Source organism: Brassica napus, chromosome A1 (genome assembly GCF_020379485.1).
Source record: "Brassica napus cultivar Da-Ae chromosome A1, Da-Ae, whole genome shotgun sequence".
Taxonomy (NCBI): domain Eukaryota; kingdom Viridiplantae; phylum Streptophyta; class Magnoliopsida; order Brassicales; family Brassicaceae; genus Brassica; species Brassica napus.
The window spans coordinates 26266640-26283004 of NC_063434.1; the positions used below are offsets into that span (position 1 = coordinate 26266640).

The following is a 16365-nucleotide window of genomic DNA, read 5'->3' on the forward strand; positions in this document are numbered from 1 at the left end:
GGAATCTAATTCAATTTTAGGTTTATTTTATTTTATTTTATTTTATTTTATTACAAATGCAAACCCTTTTGCTGACACGTTTTTCAAAGGCTGACAGTGAGTGAGCCAAGTACCATGATGACCCATTTTATTGAATATTATGTGTGGATGTGCGTGTAGATGATAGGTACTCATATTAAAGCAAAACATATTTGTAACAAACAGACACGTATTTGTTATATGTGATAGCAACATTTCTTTGTTTAAACATTTCCTAAAATATCCTCTCTGTGCATCTTGTAATTAAAGTAATAAATACTTTATCTTCTTCTTTTTCTTAACTCAAGCCTGATAACATCTCTAGAGTTCAGAGTTAGTTCAGACTCTATTTGTTTACCAATGTAAGAGATAAAACATAGTGTCACTTTGAAATAAATTTGTATCCACAAGTCATTGCTTTCCGTCACTTTTTAAGTGGGGACCACCATAGCAAAAGATTTTGCTTTCACACATGAAATACGACTTTATGTTGTTGTAATAGCCAAAAGGTTGATTTATATTGCGGTAGTTACGTCAGTGGTAACAATTTACACGCTTAACTATTTCACCAGCCACATGGAGTGATCACAAGATCACAGTTAGTTTCAATGGGCTTAACTCTGAAGCTCAACATGGACCGAGACCCATACTACACCTTGAATTAGTTGAGCCTTGACTCTAATATACGTATTTGATGGGCTTATTTTTGTAAACCAGATGGGACATTTTTTTGTCAATACAAGCTGGTTCGGTACATCCCACTAGCAGTAGCATGTCTAATCTTAAAATGTATTATTTTCCTGACCTTTCAAATGGCAAAGGTTAAGAAATAAGACAACTAACTTGATCGGAAACTAAGTCAAGATATAGGAGAATTGTGATGTTGTGTTGTTAAGAGATATGCTCAAAAGAGGTAGATATTGTTTGTCTTGGTAAAACAAATATGATAGACTTTGTGTTTGGCAATTGGGAGAGAAAAACTGTGTGAAATTGTATATGGTAATCTCTCCAAATGAAATTGTTTTTGTCTGTTGTTTAATTTTAATGTAGCGTGTATAAGGCCATTAAAAAGTTTGCAACTCATAATTAAATACTAAAACTCTTTTGTTTCAGGGTAATTAGAGAGATGTAGAAATTTGTCATTTATCCAAACAGGCAAACATAGTTAAATAATGTAATTGACATCTATTTTGGCAATATTTTTACCAAATTAAATTGGATTTTGATCAGCATCCCATAAAAATAGTAATTAATTTAATATATATATTAACTTTAAATATAGTATAGTTTAATAATATGCAGCATGAAATAGTATATAAAATAATGGTCAATGTGATAGAGTCTTTGATATCCCAAACTCTATAACTCTTCTTATTGATCACTCCAAACACAGATTACAAGCTAGAATAGAGATGACAAGATGATAAACAAATAGCTTTGAGCTGACTCCGGCTAGGCTCTCATGGCGAGCTTCACCTTCGTCACCGATCTCATGGCGATCGGGTCAAGATGACTCATGTCGTCAATCTTCATACAACATCAAAGCATAAAGTCTCTCATCATCCTCTTCTCCCCTACTTATACTATCACCTCCGATAGCTTCTTCAGACTCTTCTAACAGCAAACCCTCTGGAACAACCCAAGGCTTTGCTCTACACCCTTTACTTAACCAGCCACATCAGCTTCCTCACCTCCAAGTCAATAGTAAGATACTTGGTATCTATCACAATGGCTCAAAATTAGTTCAAAAAAGTAATGGCCAATGCAATGCTTTGTAAGCATTTAATTTTATGATCCATAAGTTATTAATGTATAAAAGAGGAAGGTCAAATCTCTATTTTTCTCTTGCCAAAATCTTTATACATTTTACATATATGAATTCCTGATATAAAGGGGTTTTTATTATGTATTCAAATACTAAAAGAGTCAACAATCAACTTGTACAAATAAGAGTTGATTGATGCCAAAAAAAAATAAGAGTTGATTTTCCTTCTCCAAACACTATTGGGTTGGACCCATTTGGAAAACGCTTGAATCTACGGAGATCTTTAAAACAAGATCATGGCTTTGGATGTGGAAATGGCACACGTACTTGATCAGAGAGACAAGTCATATGAAAGGATACAACGAGACAAATTTAAGGGTAAATATTTATTGTCTCTCTGTTAGTTTTACTTATGGATGTAATAACATTGTGTTATGTTTTGTTAAAATGCCGAATTTTTCCAGAGTATTGCTGTTATGAGCAAAGCTAAAGAAATTGCTGCTTCTAGAAACACAGAGATCTTGAAGTGCACACTAGCTCTGAGGCTTGTTTGTTATTTTAGTTTAATTGATTCTGTGTATGAAAATGTAATCTTGATACTGTCTTTCCAATAGGTTGATAGATTCATGACTCGTTGGAATAGTGATGCAACTACACTCGTGATCGCGGGTAATCAACGTGAGGATGCAGATGTTCACAACTCCTCTTCAGTATAGGAATTTTCCTTTTATTAAAGTCGTTTTTGCTTTCTTTTTTAGTTATTTTTGTTTTCCTTTTTGAAAGAGGAGTTGTTAATCTCTAGGTTTATGGTTTTCTTAGCTAGTATTTAAGAAGACCGCACCCAAGCTTTGTAGTTACGATTTGATTAAGAAGATTAATAAATTTTTTAGGTTTTAAAGAGCTTTGCGCATATTCGCGATCTATCGTTCTTGTTTTTGAGTTGACTTCAAGAACACACTACCAGATTCAAAATCAAACCCTTGATTCTTGAATTCATAGCTTCCGCTCTCCATCAAACAGTGACAAGGCTTATAGGGATGACTACATTAAAAGAATCTCACATTCACTCTGAAAAATAGCTGAGCCGAGATGGGAGGATTAGAGATCATGAAGGTGAGCAAGCCCTAGTGAAGAATAGAAAGGAAGGTGAGGCAATTCACATGATGAATAGAGAAGAGGGAAATGTAATCAGGGAGATAGGTTTCAACAAGTTCAAGTGCTGAGGAGAGTGATGTTACTGATTTGGACTTCCCTGTGTATGAGAAAGAAGAAGAGGAGACTTTGAAGGAGAGAAAAAGAAGAGCAGTTAGAGAAAGCTCGGTCTATGGAAAGGAAGAAGAAACTACAAGAGAAAGTTGTTATGAGAGCTCAAAAGGAAGCTGAAAAAGAACTCAAGGCAGATTACATTTACTATCTTTGTTATCTTATTCATTGGTTTGTTTCTAAAATATTTGTTTTATTTTTTCAGGAGTGTGAGAAGAAGGCTAAAAAGAAAGCTGCAGCAAACTCTTCTTCTCCTCCAGAACTAGACCGAGCAATCAATGAGCTGGAAGAGGTTAGGGCTTTAGACTCAGGGAAAGAGAAGCAGAGATCAATCTTTCCAAGAGAAAGCTTCAGGTACAAACACCCTGGAAGAGGAACAGAAGCTCTCCCTAAAGCCATCTTAAACCGTAGAAAAGCTCACAAATATTCGCCCTGGGGACTCTTGTCTGCTGCACTAGCTTTGGCGCTCTGCCTCTTGTTTTTATTTCTTCAGTAAATTGAGGATGGAAAGATACAGTAAAAAAGATTTTTGACTTTACCTAATTAAAGAGAGAAAGAGAGATATATAGTGAGTGAGTGAGGAGCTTATAGTTCTTGTTAGCTTCATAACCTTAGATGTTACTCATAGTCTGTTTAGAGAGCTGTCTGAAAAAAAAAAACAAGAAACATATCCTAATTGCTTCTAAACCTCAAGCTGTCTTTTTAAGAGAATGTTGTGGATACAAGTCTCTTGACTAATTACATCTCCAAAAGTTTTTATTTAAAAACTATAGCCAAACAAATCAAATATGAAACGGGAGAAATCTAACATCCATGTGGTTTGAAGGGACCCTTTATCAACAACCTAACGTCCTTTGTATCCAGCTCTTCTTGGACTTCACAGCTAAAGAAACCATTGTGAATATCCTTGAGATATTTCAGAAGGTTGGCTAATGCTCCTCTGCTTTTACTCTCGTCTCTCTTCCTCTCTGCGTACGATGACACTTTATCAATACCATTGTGTTTGAAGTAGAAGTACCTAGTGATCTTCAACAAGTTTCTCATGTGATGAGGCCAAACCTCAACCGTATCATCCACAATCACGATTCCACGCTCATCGGCCAAGACATAATCAAGCGTCTTCGTGTGACGACTCTCTCTTCTGGTTATCACTCGGTCTCCAAAATAGGTTTTGTCTGGATCAATCATCTTAGCAATTTCTTTACCGTATAACAAATCGCCCTTTGTGTAAACGTACGACATGTTGAATAGCGTGTTGGCTTCTCTAAGGAAGTCTTTGACAAACGGTCTAACTTTTATTATCCTGCTTTGATATAGCTTCAAACCTGGTTTCTCACCTTCGATTAAGTACTTCTCCGCTTCGGAAAGATTGGAAACCCTAACGCTGTGGACTAGCGTGTTGTCCAAGTCAAGGACTAAGTGAAGTTTCTTGTGTGTTTGAAGTGAGATTAGGGTTGTGAGGCGCTTTGTAAAGGATACAGCTTCTTGGCTCTATTGAAGCCCACATACAAGCCCAATTTATATTTACTAAGCAGCCTCATTAACCCATGTATTTAGGGTTTTCTAGACTAATATATATGATGTAAGAATCCTACATTGAATGCAACTAAGGCTGCGGTTTGTGCAGCCAAAACCTTATCTTTATGAATATCATTTCAGAATCATTTAGATCTTGGTGACAACTTAAATCTCTTCTCCTCTCTTTACTTTCTTGTTCAATAAAGCTTAATAAGCTATCTCTATTTCTGTTTAAATAAAGCCCTTTGAGCATTTTCTACTTTTGTTATCATGGTATCAGAGTTTCAGTCGATTTTCATGGGTTACCCTATCTTTTTCTAGCTTCTGCACCCTCTATCTAAGCCATCGACAATATGCTGGTTCATGGGCGAAATCCAAAGAAAAGAAAGAGACTTTCTGCAATTGTGCTGCAGATCTGTGTTGATATGACAGTGAAGTTTAAGCTCTACTCTTTCCACCACGGTCGCCTGATAAGAAAAGCCAGAAGCAGATCTTCCAATCGAAGAAGAAGAGGAAGTTGGGCTCCAGCAAATCAACATGTTATTGGGCCTTCCAGATAAAAGCCCATCTGCTAAAAAAAAATATGGAAACACGAGAAGAAGCGCTTGTGGGAACAAAAGCAGGGGAAGCTCCTTCATGTCTCTTCATCAGCGCATATCTTCTGGTATGTTATGAATGATTTAGTGCTATAGGCTTGGAATCTGGAAGGAAAATGAATAGGCTAGTTCTGGGTTTGATAGCGATGAGATAAATGGCGACAAGTTTTGTTTTGATGAGTACACACAAGATGTTTGGTTAAATGTCCAGAAGAAAAACAGATTGTGAAAATGAGGAGTTTTGATGGCAGATGAATAGGAAATAGGGAGTTGGGTTTAGGCTGTTGTAGGATGGATATTCTCTTTTGCCGTGAGATAGCTTAGTCCAGTTAGGAGGATAAAAAGAAAAATCCCCAACTTGTTGTAAGACAAATAGGTCAAAAGAACCTGAAGATGTTCTCACACTTATGTCTATTCTCCAAGCTGAATAGAGTCATCTACCTGCCTTCCATGGATCTTCAACTACTCATGCTCCTTTCAAAGCCAGCTCCATGTGCATCTTCAAACTTGGCTCAGCTGCTTGCTTCACCACCCGATGCCAAGTTTGCGGGAGGATATTGAAGCCCACATACAAGCCCAACTTATATCTACTAAGAAGCCTCATTAACCCATGTATTTAGGGTTTTCTAGACTAATATATATGATGTAAGAATCCTACATTGAATGCAACTAAGGCTGCGGTTTGTGCAGCCAAAACCTTATCTTTATGAATATCATTTCAGAATCATTTAGATCTTGGTGACAACTTAAATCTCTTCTCCTCTCTTTACTTTCTTGTTCAATAAAGCTTAATAAGCTATCTCTATTTCTGTTTAAATAAAGCCCTTTGAGCATTTTCTACTTTTGTTATCAGGCTCAGACGTTTTGTGATATAGCAATGGGGGGATGGGGGGGGGAGGGGGGGGGGGGTGTTTGCCTTTTAGAATTCCGGAGAAAGAAGCAGAAAGGAAAAAACCTAAACTTATTAGAACTGAGTCGAGAGAATACAATTAAAGGTAATTAATTTTTGGCAGAGAAAATCACCTAAACCCTTCCGAGAGAATCTACCAACTACCAAGAAATGAAATCTAATTTTATTGAAATTAATAGATTGCAAAGAGGAAATCGCAATTATCTTGCATCAAAATAAAAGGAAATACAATTAAAGGTATCGAATATAGGAAAATCTCAACAATCAATACTACTAAAACAGAAACATGCCCCATTGATATTAGTTCAGTCCATTTTAAAAATATACATCTAAATATAACTACAAAATATAACTGCATTTTTATCTTTGCCCCACGTCAGTGGCGGATCTAGAAAAAAATTTAACTGGGGGCACTAAAATATGAAAAGATTAAAAATCAGGTTAAAAGATGCAGGGAGGGTAGTCGAACCTGGGTTTAATGGGGGCATTGGAAGGATTTTAACCAACTAGGCTACGGGATTTCAGATATTCACTGTGTATTTTAATTTAATTTTAGATTTTACTGGGGGCAACTGCCCCCTTGCTGTAAAGGGTAGATCCGCCCTCCACTATCTCTTTTAATCCTGTCTTTTACGTGTAATTAAGTGGTTTGGCTAAACCAAAATTTGTATCAATTTCAAGTATATTAAGGACATTTAATGAAATTAAAACCTGTTGATACAACAAATTCCAACATTTCAAAACTCACTTTTCTCATACACATAACAGTCGTTGTTTTTTGGTTAAAATAAACAGTTTATTTGAGCATGCGAAATAAATGACTAATATATGCTCGACTAATATATACAACTAAAGCTAAGTGTAATCATATTTTTCATGCGCGATGCCACAATGTAATTTGACAGCAGGTGCCTAATCGTTGTATATAATTAGTCAGTTTCCCTTATAAAATACAGGTTTCCTCAACAATATAATGACAATGAATGACTTTGAGTGGTTTTCTTTGGGCAGTTTAGTATTGATGTTAAAATGAGTTTGCTTATCAAGTTTTAAATGATTTTTAATAAAAATAATTAATCATTCAAACTCATTTAATTTGATGAATTTTAAATAGATATTTTTATTAAAATTCATTTACTAGATTTAGTTTTGCTTAAAATTAACGGGTCCTATTAAGCAAAATGTATCTCCCTAACAACCTTCTATGGGTCAATACATATTTTGTAACTTCCAGTCCAAAATTATCGGTGGCAACTTCTTTCTAATATTTATATTATCCAACAGTTATATAGTACATTACAATTTTTTTTTTTGGGGTTTTACCAAAATTACGTTTACTACTTTCAATAGTATTCCACCCAAAAATTTTATTTCTTTTGTGTTATTCAATAACCTCAACATTTTTCTTTTTACAATTTTAACTTTTAATTTGATTAACTGACCGTCCTTTGAAAAAGTAAGTATATATATTTTTAGTTTCATATTTTTTAAAAAAATTTAATTTTCATATTTTTGTTTATCTTGGTAATTATATTTGTATTTTTCTTTGTAATTGTACATGGGCATAAATCTTAATTAAAATCTATTTATAAAATATAACAATTTAAAAGTTGATTTGGCATACATTTTTTCTTTGTAATCATATTTGTCTATTTAGATCTCGAGCAAAATGTTACATAATTATAGAAACATTAAAAAAAAATTACAAACCGGCATTATACCTGCGGGTCAAGATTTGGAACATACAAATATGATTACAAAAAAACATGTACAGACATATGATCACAAAGAAACGTATAAATTTTAAATTGCTATTATTTTATAAAATAGATTTTGCTTTAAATTTATACATAAATATGATTACAAAGAAAAACACAAATATGATTATAAAAAAAACATAAATAAATATAAAAATTAAATTTCTAAAGAAAATTAAAAAATATACCCGCCCTTCGGGTCAGAATCTAGTTCCTTTTAAAATGTCTGATTATTTGTTTTCATTTCAAAAAATAAGTCTGGCGTCCAGAACCATTATTAGTGTTTCGATTGAGCTGTTTCGTATCCTATAATATTTGTAGGACACTAAAACTCAATTTCCCTGACTTGTTACCTCTGATATACAGTATAACCGGCAAGACGGACTAGTTGGTAGGAGTTGGATCCTAACATAAATCGCAAAACCTACTCTTTTTGACAGGTTTTAGAACCCACAAATGGATATAACTTATGAAATGTAAGAGTATCCAAACACATAAGCTATATTTTAACAGTTTGGTTACTCTTGAATTTCATAAAAGTTTGATTTTTCCCCTCTTCTCTTATATGGAGTCCACGTTTAGACCTGAAAGCTAGTACTCAATTCAACATCTATTACCCACAATCTGAAAGACGAAACATGTGTGTTCCTTGAAAGATATAACAGACGTAATAATTAGTCTTTAGGTGATACACATTGTTACCTGTTATTTTTCATAACTTGTATAAGAAAAAGATGGAATCCAATTTTTTTGAACAACAATGTTAAATAATTTTTCTAGTTGGTTGTTACATATGTGTTTACATAATAGGTTAATGATTTGTACTGTTGTTATATCATGGTCATCATATGATGCTCGCCTTATACTACAAAATGTCGAGGTTTAGTGAAAAATAAAGTGCAAAGCTAAAAGAATAGCAGGTCAGAGATGACAGAAAGCTCTCACATCTCTACGATAAATTTTGTCTTCATAGTGTTATGCAACACTGCCAATATAAATATGCTCACATGTTTTGTTTTCAGGCAGTACTGACAAATATTTCAACGAGATGACGAATAACTAATTTCAATTGTTTATGTTTTACATATATTCACGCAGAATCATGGTGTACGTATGCTTATAAATCTTACAGAATATAAACTTTTAAGTTTTTTTTAATAATAATACAATACTCTTCAAATTATCACATAACCTTCCGATTATTTTCATACTCTAAAAAATCAAGCGTACCCACAATATCCATACTCGCATTTAGCCCCAGATTTACATTTCTTGTTGCTTCTAGACCGTTTCGAATGACACACAAAAATCTCATTTATATTTCACATTTAAATAAAGTAACTCTATTATAGAGTTGGATTTACTCCAATGATTCGCTCTATAATAGAATGAACTATAGAGTAATGATATTTTTTTATTTTATATTTGGAGTGAAAAAGCAATATTACTCTATATTTCACTCTATTATAGAGTGAATCATTGGAGCAAATCCAACTCTATGATAAAGTTATTTTATTTTAGTGTGAAATATAGAAGAAATTTTTGTGTGCCATTGCAGATATCATCACCACAATTGTCAGGATTAAACCCAATGTAGGTGCATATGCCTCCGCAACATCGTTGCCCGAATCGGCATTTGTGACTACACTGTCCACAATTATTCTTGGCACCTAACCTATTCCGACAATGTTTCTTGCAAGTTGCAACAATACAACAAACTCGTTCCCTTGTCCTCTTTTACGCCATTGCAAATGTTGTGACGCCCAACATGACATCTCATCCCTTTTCTGATATTTTTGTATTGGGAAACTATTACGCGGGTTTTGGATGATGTTGTTAGGTTTGTGTGGATTTCATCAAGAGTATAGAACTCCGGGTCTTCTTCACTGGTAATATCTTCGGGTACAACTGAATGAGGATTAGACGTTGCGGTTATGAGGGAATAGAGGATTAATGAGACGAGTAGCATGAGTTTAATGAACGTATAATGGATCTTAATGAGCATTTGTTACGATGATGAGTTTACTTTTGAACACAAAAGAAGCAAATGGAAACGTGAAATTTAAGGAAAGATGTCAGATGTGTATGTAGGTATCATAAACTCTAGATTTGATGTATACTTATTAGACTGTTTATAAAACTCCTTAAAATTAGGCAAAAACAAGTGATACTTGCTGTCTAATTGTAACGGAAAGTGAAAAGAAAATCAAATGCAATACCTTAACCTACAAGTATCTTATTGCTACTGTCCTCATCATTGTTACAGCTTTTTAGTTCCCGTATTGAGCAAGCTGTTACTTTCATTTTCTTATTAATTCAATATGATTCTCATAATTAAGACGATATAAGCTCGAGATAAATAGAGAGTTGGTGAAACTCACGATTTGTTTAATTTTAATTATGAGATGAATTACTTTAGTTTTGTTTGTTACACACTTCTTTAACAGCATCTCATCATTTTTTTTGCCAAAAAATATTTTTAAAAGAATATTATGTTTTAACATACATACATTGGAATTTTGAGGATTAATACAGTGTTTCTCATATATAATAGTTTCTCTAGAAAATAATAATAAGTATATAATTTTGAACAAAATGCCAATGTCTTTATTGTGAAAAATGTGTTTAATCTTCTAATTGAAGTAAGTCTGTTCATTCACAAATAGTGTCACGAGATCAACTCCACCCTCTTACAGTCCTAAAACCAAAATGTTACATTTTGTTCCTAGTTTATTATTTGATATAAGATTTCTTATGTACTTGGACAATATATATATATATATATATATATATATATATATATATATGACATTTTACTGCTATGCTGAGAACTTGAGAAGTCATGCAGTTCATGCATGGGTTATCTGTTACCCAAACCTACGCAAACCTCCACGTGTGGTAACGGTATGGGTGCCACGACATTCGGTAAGAGTCACATGGCCATCATGTTTGCTTGCATAACGCGATCAAGACACTCTAATGTTTTCCCTCAACGCATCGTTCACGTCTCCATTCCAATGTTTCATTACTTTTACTTTGACTATTTGCTAAACGTTGACCGGTGACCTTCGAAGAGCCTGTGGACATTCCATTGAGCATGTAGAATCATCGCTAATAGTTATTAAACGTAGAAACAATTTTATTACTACGAATGCCCTTTCTTAAAAAAAATCAATTTCATTACTACGCAGAAAATATACTGTATTATGTTCATTCTTTTTTTTTTTTTGAACACCAGTATTATGTTCATTCATTCAACTGTTCAAGTCAAGACTATTACATACACACATAACATTTTATAAGCCTAGACAGTCAATAGCTTATATAGTCACTCGATACTCTACACCAAGTCTCTCAGATGTCGAGGATTTTTGTTTATTTTCTCACTGAATGATATTATTGATACTAGTACTATTAACTTATTTTGTAACTAGAGATATATATTCATTCATGTTATAGAGAGAGGTCACGCCATATATCCACTGGCGGGTCTCGAAAATATACTAATGGGTTAGATTGGCCCAAATTGAAACGACTTGCATGTTCAATAAGACTAACTGACTAAGCTTATAAAAACAATTACAATAAGTTCGTAGGGTCTTTAATAACTGAGTACGTGCGATAATTTGTTTTGCTTATTCGTTTGTTAATTGTTAATGGTTGAACTTTAATTGACGAACCTAGGCAGCTCTTGGCCATGGTGAGAAATCTTCTCTGATTGTTTGCTTTTTTGTGTTTACTGTTACAGCCGATAAAAAATTGGTGGTGGACACTTGTACTTGGATCTTTTTTTCTTGCAGTGAACGATGAAAAAGTAAACACCATCAAAATATAAGAAAATCAGAACTCTGACTTAAAAGAGAAAAAGAAGAAGATCAGAATCATTAATATAGATAGTCAAACTCGTCTGTCATTCTTTTGTATCAGAATTTAGGTAAAAATGGGAACATACATGGTTTGAATGAAATTTGGTGATGATTTAATCCTAGCTTAAAAACTTTTTTTTTTTGACAGAACCTAACTACTTAATGATTGTGACAAGAAAGCATTTGGTAACCACTAATATAAGCATCGTTAGGTTAATTAATATAGTTAATAGAAAATGAATTTGAAGTATTATGAATATATTCCCTAGCACATTAGCAACCGAAATGAGTAAAAAGAAGGTAAATTAGGTGAGATGACGCTACAAAAAAGCATAATTGATTGAGTAGCCAATTACCCTAACTTTTCACTGTTTCACATGTCTTTTATATAATATTGCTGTATTACCCCTGCTTGAAACCGGAGAAACCTGCTAGAAAAAAATAAAATTAAAAATTACTATTTTGCAAAAATATGTCGTGTCTCTTCCAGATTCACACCCCTTTGAATAGTTTCACTCCAGATTTTCTCCACCGCATTTTCTCTGATTACAATCCCTTGCTGATTAGCATTCACATTCCAATTTGTGTTGATCCTTGCCGAAAAGACTTGTGTAGTGGCGATCACCTCCATCTATGCAAACGGCACCATCTTCCGTCACCACCGTATGTTCTTCTCTTCTATTTACTGTATCAACAACAAAATCTGTCTCTCTGATACGGTTATATGTATTATCTCCACTGATGTTGCGAGATACAGTTACATTTTTTCGCCGTGGATGAAGTTGATCGGAGAAGATAAACAGTGTCTGTTTATTTTGTTCTATTCTATTCGCATATGGAATAGAAATGTAAAACAATATGTGTTATGTTTGTTCTATTCTATTCGCATATGGAATAGAAATGTAAAACAATATGTGTTATGTTTGTTCTATTCCTGTTATGAAATGCGATATATTCTGCTGCTCTTCTATTTTATCATGTTCCATTCCATTTGATGATTACTAAAGAGTGTTTTATTTTGTTAAGAAATATAGTTTTTGAACAAGTAAATATCGTGCTATGATCTAGATTGTGTAGTTTAATATTACATAATATAATTTAATTTTACATAATATATATAATTTTTTAGACTTTGATATTTGGGTTTAGGATTTATATTTGGGTTTAGGGTTTATATTTTGGTTTAGGGTTTAGTGAATATAATTTAGGGTTTAGTATTTAGAAGGTGAGGGGATATGGTTGGGGGATCAGCATTAACTTCTTCCATGAAATCATAGATATTTCATCATTTTGTTCCATTTGGGTTTAGTTTATGAAAGATTGGGGTTGACATTGGATTAGGGTTTATATTTCCGTGTAGGGTTTATATTTAGGGTTTAGGGATTAAAGTTTAGGATATAGTTGGGTACAGTTGGGTCACATTAACCTTTTCCATGAAATCATAGATATTTCATAATTTCACCAATATATACCATGCTATTTATTTTGTTACATTCTATTTGAGTTTATGGTTTATATTTGAGTTTAGGGATTAGTGAATATAGTTTAGGGTTTAGTATTTAGAAGATGAGGAGGTATAGTTGGGATCAACATCAACTTCTTCTACGAAATTATAGGCATTTCATAATTTTACCAATATATACTATATTATTTATTTTGTTTTATTCTATTTGGGTTTAGAATTTATATTTGGGTTTAGAATTTATATTTAGGTTTAGAGTTATGTATTTGAGTTTAGGGTTTATTGATTAAGGTTTAGGGTTTAGTATTAAGGGGTTGGGTGGGATTTGGATAATGTTTAGTATATATGGGTTAGATTTGGGATAATGTTTAGTATTAGAGTATGTGAGTGAGGTTAGAAATCTGTTTTATTTCGGTGATGTGGAATAGAACATTGAAACATATGTATGTGGTCATAAATATGTGACGTGGTTCCTTATATTCACTCAAATGTAATTTAAATATTAGCCATACCTCAATTTGTTTACGTCATCTAACTTTTTATCTTTCACCGGTTACTTGCACCAACCAAGGGTATTACCGGATCAAATGGGCCTTAAATATTAGTTACCCAATTACGTCAAAATCAATGCTATTCTCTTAATTTCACTTCAAATTTTAACTATTTGGCTAATTGACCCTAAAAAGAAAGAGAGTGGGAAACCAACCACGGTTAGGCAATTTAAAACAAAAACTATGGGTTAGGCAGTAAAGATCCAGTCTCTTCTTTAATAGTGGTATTTATTAGTTACTAGATTTTTTAACCGTGCTACGCGCGGATAAAATTTTATATGTATTTTTCAATTCTAAAAAAATAATATATAATATTGTATTACATTATTTAAAAAATATAAAATAAGACTACATAATATAAATATTTTTTAAAATTTTCTTTATGGAAATCATTATGTTGTTTGATTGTTCTACTTGACTCACATATTTGCATAGTTATTTGTGATAGATGAATAACTATATTGTTATTATCAGTAAATAATATATATTTGTTATATAATATAAGAAAAATAAAATTATTTACTTTTAAAACAAACTTGTCTCATGTTGGGGACTCGGTTATAGACATATCATATTCGAATGAGACATTTTTATAGTTATCAATCTTCTTAACAGTCAAGAAACAAATCTGAATATCAAAACAATCTCATACGATCTCTTTGTGGAATAACTGCTCTGAAGAAATTGAATTAAGCATCAAAAGGACTGAAAATGGATGTGTAGATGTGTTATCTAAGTGAGCTTTACAAAATACTATTCATAGTTCATATATTATTTATGTTCATTCTATTTTTTTGTCCATCATTTCTTAAACATCTTGAAATAACTGATGTTAATTAATAATAAACTTTTGGCTAGCAAAAAAATCAAATTTGTCTAATTATCGCTTAATTTGTCTAACTGATATATATGTAATTCTCAATTCTAAAAAAAATAATGTATAATATTGTATTACATTATTTAAAGAATATAAAATAAGACTACATAACATAAATATATTTATTTTAAATTTTCTTTGTGGAAATCATTATGTTGTTTGATTGTTGTATTTGATTCACATATTTGCATAGATATTTGTAATAGATGAATAACTATATTTTTATTATCTAAATAATATATATTTATTATATAATATAAAAAATGAAATTATTTACTTTTTAAACAAAGTTGTCTCATGGTGGAGATTCGATTATAGACATATAATATTCGAAGGAGACATTTTTACAGTTATCAATCTTCTTAACAGTCAAGAAACAAATATGAATATCAAAACAATTTCTCATACGATCTCTTTGTGGAATAACTGCTCTGAAAATTTTGAATTTAGACATCAAAAAGGACGGAAAATGATGTACAGATGTGTTATCTAAGTCAGCTTTACAAAGTACTACTATTCATAGTTCATATATCATTTAAGTCCATCATTTCTTAAATATTTTGAAATAACTGATGCTAATTAATAATAAACTTTTGGCTGAAAAAAAAATCAAATTTGTCTTATTATCGCTTAAATATTTTATTAATATTGTCTAAGAAGCTTTCAATTGATATCATAGTTTAATTTTTATTAGTTGTTTTTGTTAATTTTAGAGTTTTTTGTATTTAAGATTTTTTTCCATATTAAGCTTATATTTCTTTCACATAATATATATATGTCATAAAAATTACCATCAAATCAGTTTTTAAATAATTTAATTTAAAATAAAATTATATTTTAATTTGTTTTATTCTAACAATTTGATTGATTTAATTAATTTGTTTTGGTAGATAACTTAAAAAGGTTTTAATATGAATCGGGGAAAGCAAGCTTATGTTGTTATATTATATTTATTTGTGTATATGAAATCTATATATAAAATGGTAATTAAATAAATCTAATTGTTTTTTTTATCTTGTTTAGTTGGATTCTCATGAAAAGAAATCGATAGGTTAAACAAATGTTTCAAAATTTGTTGTGTTATTGTTTTGTTTATAAATTACAAAATTTATTGAATTGATATATTTAATTATTGCACCCTTAAATAATATTTTATTAAGACATTAGAGAACTATGTTTTGAGTTGTTTTGTCAAAATTGTACAAAAATTTATGTTTTTTCATATTTGTCACGAAAATTTATATGTTAAACTTACTTTTACAAAATTCTTAACTTTGTCACGAAAACAAAAATCTATTTCTTTGTGGTATATGTCAATGTTCTCACACTTTCAAAGAATATATTAGCTTAGTCACTTACTTATTTTTTTTTACAAAACAATGTATTGGAGTCTTGAAAGTTGAATCCATATTATTATAAATGTACATAAGAGTGTGATTACATATTTAGTGATTCTTGTATATGTGTCTAAGAAAGTCTCAATGGTTTAGTGGTATCTCTCATATATTCATGTCATTCTAACCTGGGTTTGATCCTTTCCTTTGCATTGGTTTTTCATTTTTTACGAAAAAATAAATGAGATGACGTGGCAACTTCGGACTCTCTGATTGGACGATTTTTTGTGCCTACGTGGACACTCTCTAAGAGGAGCTTATATCCTCCTTTTAGTATAGTATAGATTTACATGTGTTTGTTCCTCTCGCATTCATAGATAATACTCTACTAATCAAGAGTCATTGTCTCGACATCTTATTTTTGGAATTGACTTTCAACCAAATGCTA

General features: G+C 31.8%; 3 pseudogenes; 1 reads left to right on the plus strand and 2 right to left on the minus strand.

Annotated features, from left to right (window-relative positions):
• The first annotated feature begins 830 nt into the window (after positions 1 to 830).
• LOC111201783 lies at positions 831 to 5887 on the plus strand (annotated as a pseudogene).
• On the minus strand, positions 3613 to 4552 carry LOC106367916 (annotated as a pseudogene).
• Positions 5888 to 9047: 3160 nt separating the features above from the next.
• Positions 9048 to 10567, minus strand: LOC106382206 (annotated as a pseudogene).
• Positions 10568 to 16365: the final 5798 nt, after the last annotated feature.